The sequence below is a fragment of the Paramisgurnus dabryanus genome, chromosome 19 (genome assembly GCF_030506205.2).
Source record: "Paramisgurnus dabryanus chromosome 19, PD_genome_1.1, whole genome shotgun sequence".
NCBI lineage: Eukaryota > Metazoa > Chordata > Actinopteri > Cypriniformes > Cobitidae > Paramisgurnus > Paramisgurnus dabryanus.
Genome location: NC_133355.1, coordinates 23,963,785 through 23,972,929, shown reverse-complemented (window position 1 = coordinate 23,972,929; position 9,145 = coordinate 23,963,785). Strand labels below are relative to the sequence as shown.

Sequence of the window (9,145 nt, the reverse complement as noted above, 5' to 3'; positions counted from 1 at the left end):
TCTCGGCACTCAGCGCAGAAAAAACACCAAGTGCCGGCGTGCAGCGCAGACAAAACCCGCCAGCTGCTGGCGTTTTTAAAAAGCGTGGCACTTTCATTGGAAACAGTTGAAAACATACGCCTGTGCCGGCGTAAACACTTTGGTGTGCATGCTCCCTTAATGTTCCTGTAGTTTGACTGGTAGAGCATTGTGTTGGAAGTGCAAAAGATTGTGAGTTCGATTCCCAAGGAATACATATACTGATACATTTTTTTAGTTTGAATGTATGTCGCTTTGGATAAAAAACAAATTCATTTTCTCTCCCACTAACTGAAGTACTCACAACTGTATACTTCAATTGCTCCCCAGTGCTGGAGATTTCTTAAAAACAAGCAATCAGGCAAATGTGACTCTCATTCCCCGGTGTCCTGATCTGTCAATAGCCGACTAACTTCCCTTATATTTTTCATGTCCTCCGGAAGCTTTATTGAATTTCCGACTTGCATTCAGCAGCGCAGACATTCCCATTTACAACGCCTTTAATTACGGCTGTACACTTACTGCACTCCTGATGCATGCTTAATGGGACCGACCCTGCCAAATGTAATGGGAGGGCCTGGCAGAGCTTTTAGTCTCCCTAAACCCTGTTCATTATTCCCTGACTCACATACAAAGATTATAAATATCGAGAACGTTGTGCTATGCGAATGTCTCTTCTGAAGAGCTCTTAAAAAAGCATACAAGCGGAAGGTTTTTCGTTGTGATGTTGATACGTTTTTGAAAATGAGACCAAGTCTGGTTTCGTCATAGTCTGGCGGTTTTTTAATTTGATGTGGTATCGGACTCCAGCGGTAACCTTCATAAGAGTAGACCGACCCCGCCAAGCTTCATTTCTGAATGGACCACCCATGAATCATATTAAATTTGACATCTTTTAATTTAAACAGAGTGATTGATAAGGCCCACCATGGACTATTTAATATGATGTCATTGTCCATATAAGCTTGCAGTCTCTTCTTTGTGCTTTTAATGTAATGCTGTAAATGCTGTACTGTCCTACAAGGAGACCACCATCAATCAGCTCTAGACGCCATGAAAGTCGTGTAAGAGCATATGTGCGTGTGTACTAAATGTGGGGGCGTGTAAGGGGACACTTTACGCACCTCTCTTACATGATCTCACTGCAGTGGGCGGGTTTATACCTTTCACTTGCGTCACAGGGGGGTGGAAATCACACGTCAACCATTCCCAATTATCCACATCGTGAAACCCATCAGTGACATCTTTATTCTTCTCATGCTTTTGCCTACACCGTGGAGTCACGGCTGGACATCTGTCCTGTGGTTGCAGGTGAAGATCGGTCGATTCTCTAATGGTTTCAGTGCCTCTTACTGTACATCAGTATGTCACTATACAGGTGTCAGTGAGAAAACGAAGAAGAGACCGCATGCAGGAATTCGTCTGAAAGCTTGTTTTAGCGTTCTTTGTGGTGTTGTGACACAACTTGGCTGGATGTCAAGATCTGTCGCCCACCTTTCAGTTGATGATTTCTGAAGGTGAAGCCTGAGATCTGAAGTCTGTCAGTGAAAATTGAGTGTAAATAAAAGTCATTATTAATCTTAGGCTTACCTGAGCAACAACTCAAATACAATTTATATAAATGAATGAATTAATTAATAAATGTAAAAAATATATAAATAAATTAAACTCTAAAAATGTTATTTTTAATAAATCTGTAGATGGAAACCCAAAGCAAAATCTTGGGTGCTTGGGAAAAAAAATAAATAAATAATATTTTTTTAAATGCATTAAGAGAATGGGGCTGTAAAATGAATGTAGATTGTATAGATACAAATTTGATAAAAAATTTAGACATTTGCGAGATTTCCAAGTCTTTTTCTCTGGAGAAGAATCTGAGATGCATGTAATGAAGTGAGATTTAATCTTACTTATGTCAAGGAAAAATAACTGCTGACCTAGCAGCAACATTTTTCTTTATCGTCTACTGGCTACAGTACGTCCAGCATGATCATGCACAATGACACAAACTGGTTTCAGATGTACGAAATGTATACATATCTGTACCTAAATGGCACATATTAGGAACTTTATACAGTATAATACCGCCCCACACTGTAAAAATCCCTTGTGTCACTTACATTTTTAAGTTTAATCAACTTCAAATTACAATTAATTAAAACTTTCTTTACTTTGCTATTAATTATTAAAATAAAGTTGAAATAAGTAAAGAATAATTGATGACGGGCTGTTGAATTATTCATGCACACCAAAGGTGGTCATCCGGCACGATGTGAAGCTAAGTTGCATTATTTTCAAATAATTAAAAGGGCATTTCTCAAACAATCAGAATAAAGAATTCAACAGCCCTAGCATAACTAATTCGACTAAATTTTTATTATTTATAGCAGTGGTCTTCTACATTGTTGCCCACACTGAGTATGTGAGTTGCCTGCCAATCATATTCTACTAATAGCCTAAATTTTAATATTTATTTATATAAAAAAATATATTTGCTAGGCTTCTTTTATATATTTTGACATTTTAAACAATGATAAAACATATCAACAAGTAAAATAAAATAAAATCAACAAGTAAAACTAAAATAGTTTTGAGTTGACTACAGTACATCAAAAGAGAAGACTTCCATATTGTTTTTTTCCATTGTGGTAGCCCTTGCTCACAAAAAGGTTGGAAACCCATTACTTCTCATTAGTCAAGAACGTAGAAATAAATTGTAAATTCAATATAATTAAATTCAAGTGTTTGTTTAAAAAAAATTTTTTTTTAGTTATTTATTTAATGCTATAAAAACGGTGGTGTGATGTCATGATTGACAGCTATGATATGCGCATTTGGTTATGGTTAGGGTTGGGGTTTGGGATGGGTTTAGGTTTTATTTAGAAAAATTTTGTCCCTGGGTCAACACAATATGTTGCCCTGAGGACATCAACCACTTGGCAAAATCAGTTCGAGCATATCAGGACACTGGCTGCTTCACTTTTCACCAATGGAAGGGAGCGAACGGCCGTTGTCCATTTTTTTTTACACTCTATGATAGTGACATGTGCAGCAACTTAATTTTTCATTAATGCAGTTATTTTGGGAAAAGTGTAAATAATTGCATTGCAGGCTGATTTAGGGTGTGCTTTACGTTTATTGCTTGCGCTCCTAAAATTTTCAGTCAGGGGCTACAGTGCTCCTAATAACATATAACTTCAAATGTGGTCACCCTAAGGCACAACGCTGTGTTAATCCAGGCCAGACAAGGGCTTCCACAATTTTTGCATCTGAACTCTTCATTTTTTACTCAAAATACCCTTTGTTTTAATCTAAACCTTCAATTTTTCAAAACCGTGTGTTATGAAGTGAATGTTTTCTTTTTGCTATAAGAATGTGGACAGAAAATGTGTCCTTGAGATCTGAAAAGAACTTTGTCAGAAACACAGAGTGTTAAAAACCATTCGTCAAGGCTCTATATTAATCAACATATGTAGAAGGTATTTACCCTTTTATTTTTGCGCAAGGTTGAAAGTGAAGTACTTAGTTCATTCTTGTTATTGGCCAACCTAAGGAATGGGCCATAACAGTAGCTTGTTTTAACCTTGAATTTTTATATAATGTCTGTATGCTTTCAATAAACACTTAAAAGAAGCTGTCATCTCATGTTAACTGTTTAGTACTTACCAGTAAAAATTTACTAACAGATACTCACCACTACACTCGCAGAGTAGGATAGACTGAAAATTGTCATTGCATTGCACCTTGCAAGTTAACTGCAAACTACATTGACTTTGTTAACAGCATTTTTTAAACTACAAAGGCCAATGCGATACCAGACTGAATAACTGGTGAATAACTTTGAAATGCAAAGCCTAAAGCTGCAACAGCCATAGAAATTAAGGTGACGTGAGTACCACAGGTTCACACTTTTCATTGGATTCAATCAACGAATGTCTTACTGTATATTTGACTCTGCACGATAGGAGAAAGTCATGTTAACATAAAAAATTACATTGGCACTTGACTGTTTATCCTCATATAAACATCTGAGCTGCTGTGATAACCTTATAACCCAGCAGTACAAGTGGATTTCTGTGTTTGCTCACATATCTGTGTCAACACCGGGCACAGATGCTACTGTAATATTGACTTGTAGAGATGGAGGATTGGAAAGATGGACACTGGATGGGATCTGGTTCAATGCCTGAAACAGATTAGAGGCTGTGATTTCAACTAAATCACATTCTGTCAAACGGTGGCCGGGGCTTCTTATGCTACGGCTAATTACAGTGTAATTTAATGTTCACAAACTAGAGACAATTGGAGTGGAAGATCATTCTTTGTTTAACGTGACAAAAAATAACTTGGGGGGTTATTATTCACATACATCTACAGTATAATGAAACAGCACTCTCACATAGAGACGGCAGGCCTTTAAAAACAAAATGCAACTCAGTTTTAGATGTGAAATGAAAATAATCTGTTGCATACGAATCTAATGACCCGGTTCAAGCTTCATTGCATCTGATTTAAGGTCAAACAATGGTCCCTAGCTGTCACTGGGGTGGTGCTCTTTCAAAAGGTACATCTATGCACCTAAAGAGTTTATATAAGTACGCCAGAGGTATATTTTGGTACCATATCTGTACGGTATTAGGACTTTTTAAACTTAAAGTGTACTGCCCTAGTGACAGCTTGGGACCGTGTTTTTTTTCCTAGAAAAATTAAACGTAAAATAATGACTCATTGAGTTCTCAGGGGTGTATGCAAATTTTTGTCTAACTAAAATGCTCTCTGCAACTAGTTGGAAACAGACTTCTAACCAGTGGTGTAGTCTAGATTTTTGTAGTGAGTATACTGTGATTTTTCCCTCTCACCCTTATGCTCACTCGTCCCAGCGTGACACCCCATAAGCACCACCACACTTACAGATGCATACAGTATGGATCTTCACGTAATCGAGAGCATTCTGAAAGTGTACTCATAAACACATAAACTGAATGTGTTATCAACATGTCAGTTTATTACAAGAAAAAAAGACTTTAACAGTCAATGGGTTTACAGCTGGGGAAACTGGATGGATTTTTAGACTAGTTTAGTGTTAATCAACATCTAACTCAGGGCCAAAAGTTACTCAACTGTTAATTAAAATTAAATAAACTGTTTACAATCTTCAATCTGTGGCTAACACATGCATTGAAGGAGAAAAAAATATCAACTCTTTCAATAGCTATTATATGACACCTAGTGATAACATTACCATGTGTAATTTAATGGTGTAAATGTTTTTAATTAATACACATTTAAGATGACCATGAATTAACTCTAATTTGCATAGTCATTGAAATAAAAGCTTATTTTATGCATATAATACAAGCAGTGTCTAAAAATGAAAATAGGCTTTTACTTAATTATTATTACAAGACCATCATGTAGCCTAATATTAGACACCCAAACCAAAGTGAAGAAAATGATCTTTAATTTGCAAGTCTGAACTGAACATCAACGCAGACATGAATTTCCTCACAGAAGTTTAAGATCATATACATCTTGAACGTAGATATATAAATGAACACAGAGAAGGGAAGTTTAACACTGTGAAGCACAAGCAAACATGCTGAAAGAGGCTAAAAACCATCAGGATATAATTACGGGCTTATTTTATTGCATTTGGAGCCTTACCTCCAGATAAAGTAATAAACTGGACTGATGTTTTAAATGTTGTTTACTCACATGTGCGTTGTTAACTCTCCGGATTTTATATTGCAGCACTCGTTCACTTCACATGGATTGTTTGTTTACAGTGTCGCGTGAGCAGCTACACTGCAGGTTCGACTTCATTTGGCGCTAAGCAGACCCTTTGGTGATGTCAAAGTACCGCGAGAGCGATTCAAAGCAAATTTCTCCATGTGATAAATGCAATCGCTCTCGCGGTACTTTGCTGTCACGCGCTTGTGGGTTCTTCTGGTGCCACACCAGTCTGCTCCCCACTCACTTTCGCGCCGCTATGGTAATTTGATTTCATACGCGAATCGGATCGCGCAGTTCGGCAGGAATTCAAACACACCAAATATATAGCCTAATATATATATGCAGTTCAACCCGCTAAAATAGCAAGTGTAGCATGCTACTGCCCTGCTGAAAAAACCAGCTAAAACCAGCTTAAGCTGGTCAAGCTGGTTTTAGCTGGTCTCCCAGCCTGGATGTTTCATGCTGGTTTAAGAGGGGTTTTGGCGACTTTTTTTAGCTGGTCAGGCTGGTTTTAGCTGGTCAGGCTGGTCTTAGCTGGTCAGGATGGCTGGTCTTAGTTGGTCAGGCTGGTCAGGCTGGTTTTAGCTGGCCAGGCTGGTTTTAGCTGGCCAGGCTGGTTTAAGCTGGTTTTAGCTGGTTTTAGTGGGGTGGGTGGCTGGTCTTAGCTGGTCAGGCTGGTTTTAGCTGGTCAGGCTGGTTTTAGCTGGTTTAAGCTGGCCAGGCTGCTTTAAGCTGGTCTTAGTTGGTTTTAGCTGGTCGGATGGCTGGTCTTAGCTGGTCAGGCTGGTTTAAGCTGGTCAAGCTGGTTTAAGATGGACAGACTGGTTTAAGCTGGTCAGGCTGGTCTTAGCTGGCCAGGCTGGTTTTAGCTGGTCTTAGTTGGCCAGGCTGGTTTTAGCTGGTTTAAGCTGGTCTTAGCTGGCCAGGCTGGTTTTAGCTGGTTTAGGCTGGTCTTAAACATAAATGTAATGTTTTGGTTAGAAATACAAAAAACTGTGGCCCAAGTACAACTTTTAAAGAAATAAAGAATGTTTCCTTTTTTTGTCATGGTACACTGTCACTTCATTACTTTTTGAGTGGTACAGATTTGGGCATCTGGAAAGACACATGACTTCACCTCTGTATATTTTATCACACTTCTTCAAATAGCATGGTAATCTGCCTACATTATAAAACACATAATAAAATAAAAAACAAGTCATGGCCCCTTTTCAAAAGAAAATATTAATTGTAAAATACAAAACACTGCATCTTAGTTATTATGGTTAGTAGAATTTGATCTGAATACAAAACAAATACTAAATGCATTGTAATGTTGTAGGGGAGATGCTTCAAAAATAAATGGTAAATTATTGATTTCTGTTACAAAATGCTAGCTTGGTGGTGCGTTACGATGGTGGGTGGCTCATGGACATAGCCATCATTTAAAAAATTATGATTAAAACCATAATACATAAAGATAGGAAAAAATGCTGTTATGAACACCACCACAAAGACCAATTTTATATGTCAATATGAAGCCTCTCTAAAACTTGTGTCAACATCCACTCTGAACTATGAATTAACTTCTGTAAGGGTTTGAAATATGTAAGCCTACATACTGTAAAAGGAATAGTGACATTCAAAAGAAATGAATTGCTGTGCTGAACAATAATCATTGTATCCTAAATTATTTTCTTATATTTTCCTAATGACAACGATAAACCAGATATGCACTTTTTGAGCACTTATGTTTTGGATGCAAATATAAACACTAAGTAATACTTACTCTTCAGCCAATGGAAAACATCAAAACACAACAAGAAAATGACCTGTAAAGAAAAGTGAACATACATACACAATAGTTATTAATCCAGAATTGATGGCTTCTGTTTAAATTCTTAACCGTTTTAACAGGCTACTGTAAACTGTGTGCCCGTACTGTAAGTTAAATAACCTTACATTTACGCGTCAAACCCTACATTGAAATAACTTGCGTTATAATTATCTAAACAATGTCAAATAAATTTGAAGAACGAGGATAACACATTTTTATAGAAGGTAAAGACAAATAAAAGATCTGCACTACATTAGCTCAGATGCGTCACGAGCTCAGTCAAACCACTGCATCAGTCGTCAACATTAAAGTTCAGAATATTTTAGTCATGTCGAATTAACTGTTACTAAAAACAAAATAAACATAATTGTGAACTTATTTGAATGACTTAACCAGGAATTAATAAAAACTTACCTTAGAATTTGCCATAGAAATGAAAACTGTCGTCTGAGGTAAACGGTTAAAATCCACTTTGAACTCACGAGGACGGAGGCGCGCGCCCGCAAATACGTGTGTTCGACTTCTTGCTGCGCTGACAGGTTGATAACGTCAATGTACCGCGAGAGTGTAAATTCTTGTCTCGCTCTCGCGATACATTGACGTCATCAACGTATGATGTCGGTTCTCGCAGCGCTGCATGAAGTCGAACATGACTAATAACCATAGCTAATAACACATAACAAAAGACAATGTAAAAAAAAAAAACAATAAAGATGGTAAAAAAAGATGTCCCATGTCCAGACTGAACTGAAAATTAGAACTTGTTTAACAATAAATATTTCTTAATTTTTATAATAAAAGTGTAGTATTTAACAACAACAACAAACATCAAAAGAAAATTATCTGCTAAGATAATAACAACCAATGATAATTTGGGGGCCCATTTGGGATGTGGTGTGAGTTTGCCTTGCCCACACTGTCCCACAGTATACCCCACAGTGGGCCCGCATGGGCATGTTTTGCTTGCAAAAGGCTGAGGGAGCTGTCTGTGGCACCGTAAAGAAAGCCGATAAAAGGTTGGATGTTCTTATAATATTAATGGTATTCTTAAAATGTATATTTGAAACGTTATATTTTAGACATTGTGATGAAAATATAATAAAAATAAAACAACCATAATAATGCTTACAAAAGTCTAATCTATCTCCTGAATTCATATGGAAATCACATGCCCCACCAGTGTTAAAATCAATCATATATTATACATAAAATATTTTTAGCTTCTTAAACATTATATAATATGAGCAACCTAGAAAAATATTTACCAAAAAGTCACTTGTTTTGAAAGGGAAAAATAAAGATACAAAGATGATTTATTTGCATGTGTCTAATATATTTTTTACTTGATCAATTACTTTTGTTAAATTTGAAAAATATAAGTATTTTCATTAAATGAGTTTTTAAATTTTTATCTAAACGATTCACAAATTAAAATGTCATAAAACAACCATTAACCATTCACCGAACTGGCATTATTTCAACCAAATTTCAACATTGATTTTTAAGCATTGTATTAACCTTTTGCAATCGTTTACCATTCACCGTTGTTTCAACATTGTATCAATGTTGAAAAAACAA

At 36.6% G+C, this 9,145-nt stretch overlaps 1 long non-coding RNA gene across 1 annotated transcript; it reads right to left on the bottom strand.

Moving 5' to 3' along the window:
* Positions 1-6,750: 6,750 nt before the first annotated feature.
* LOC141281046 (uncharacterized) lies at positions 6,751-8,219 on the bottom strand. The gene is made up of 3 exons (XR_012335427.1): positions 7,982-8,219; positions 7,520-7,562; positions 6,751-6,913 (listed from the first exon to the last, which is right to left on the bottom strand). It is a non-coding gene; the product is annotated as an uncharacterized lncRNA (long non-coding RNA).
* Between the last annotated feature and the right edge of the window lie 926 nt (positions 8,220-9,145).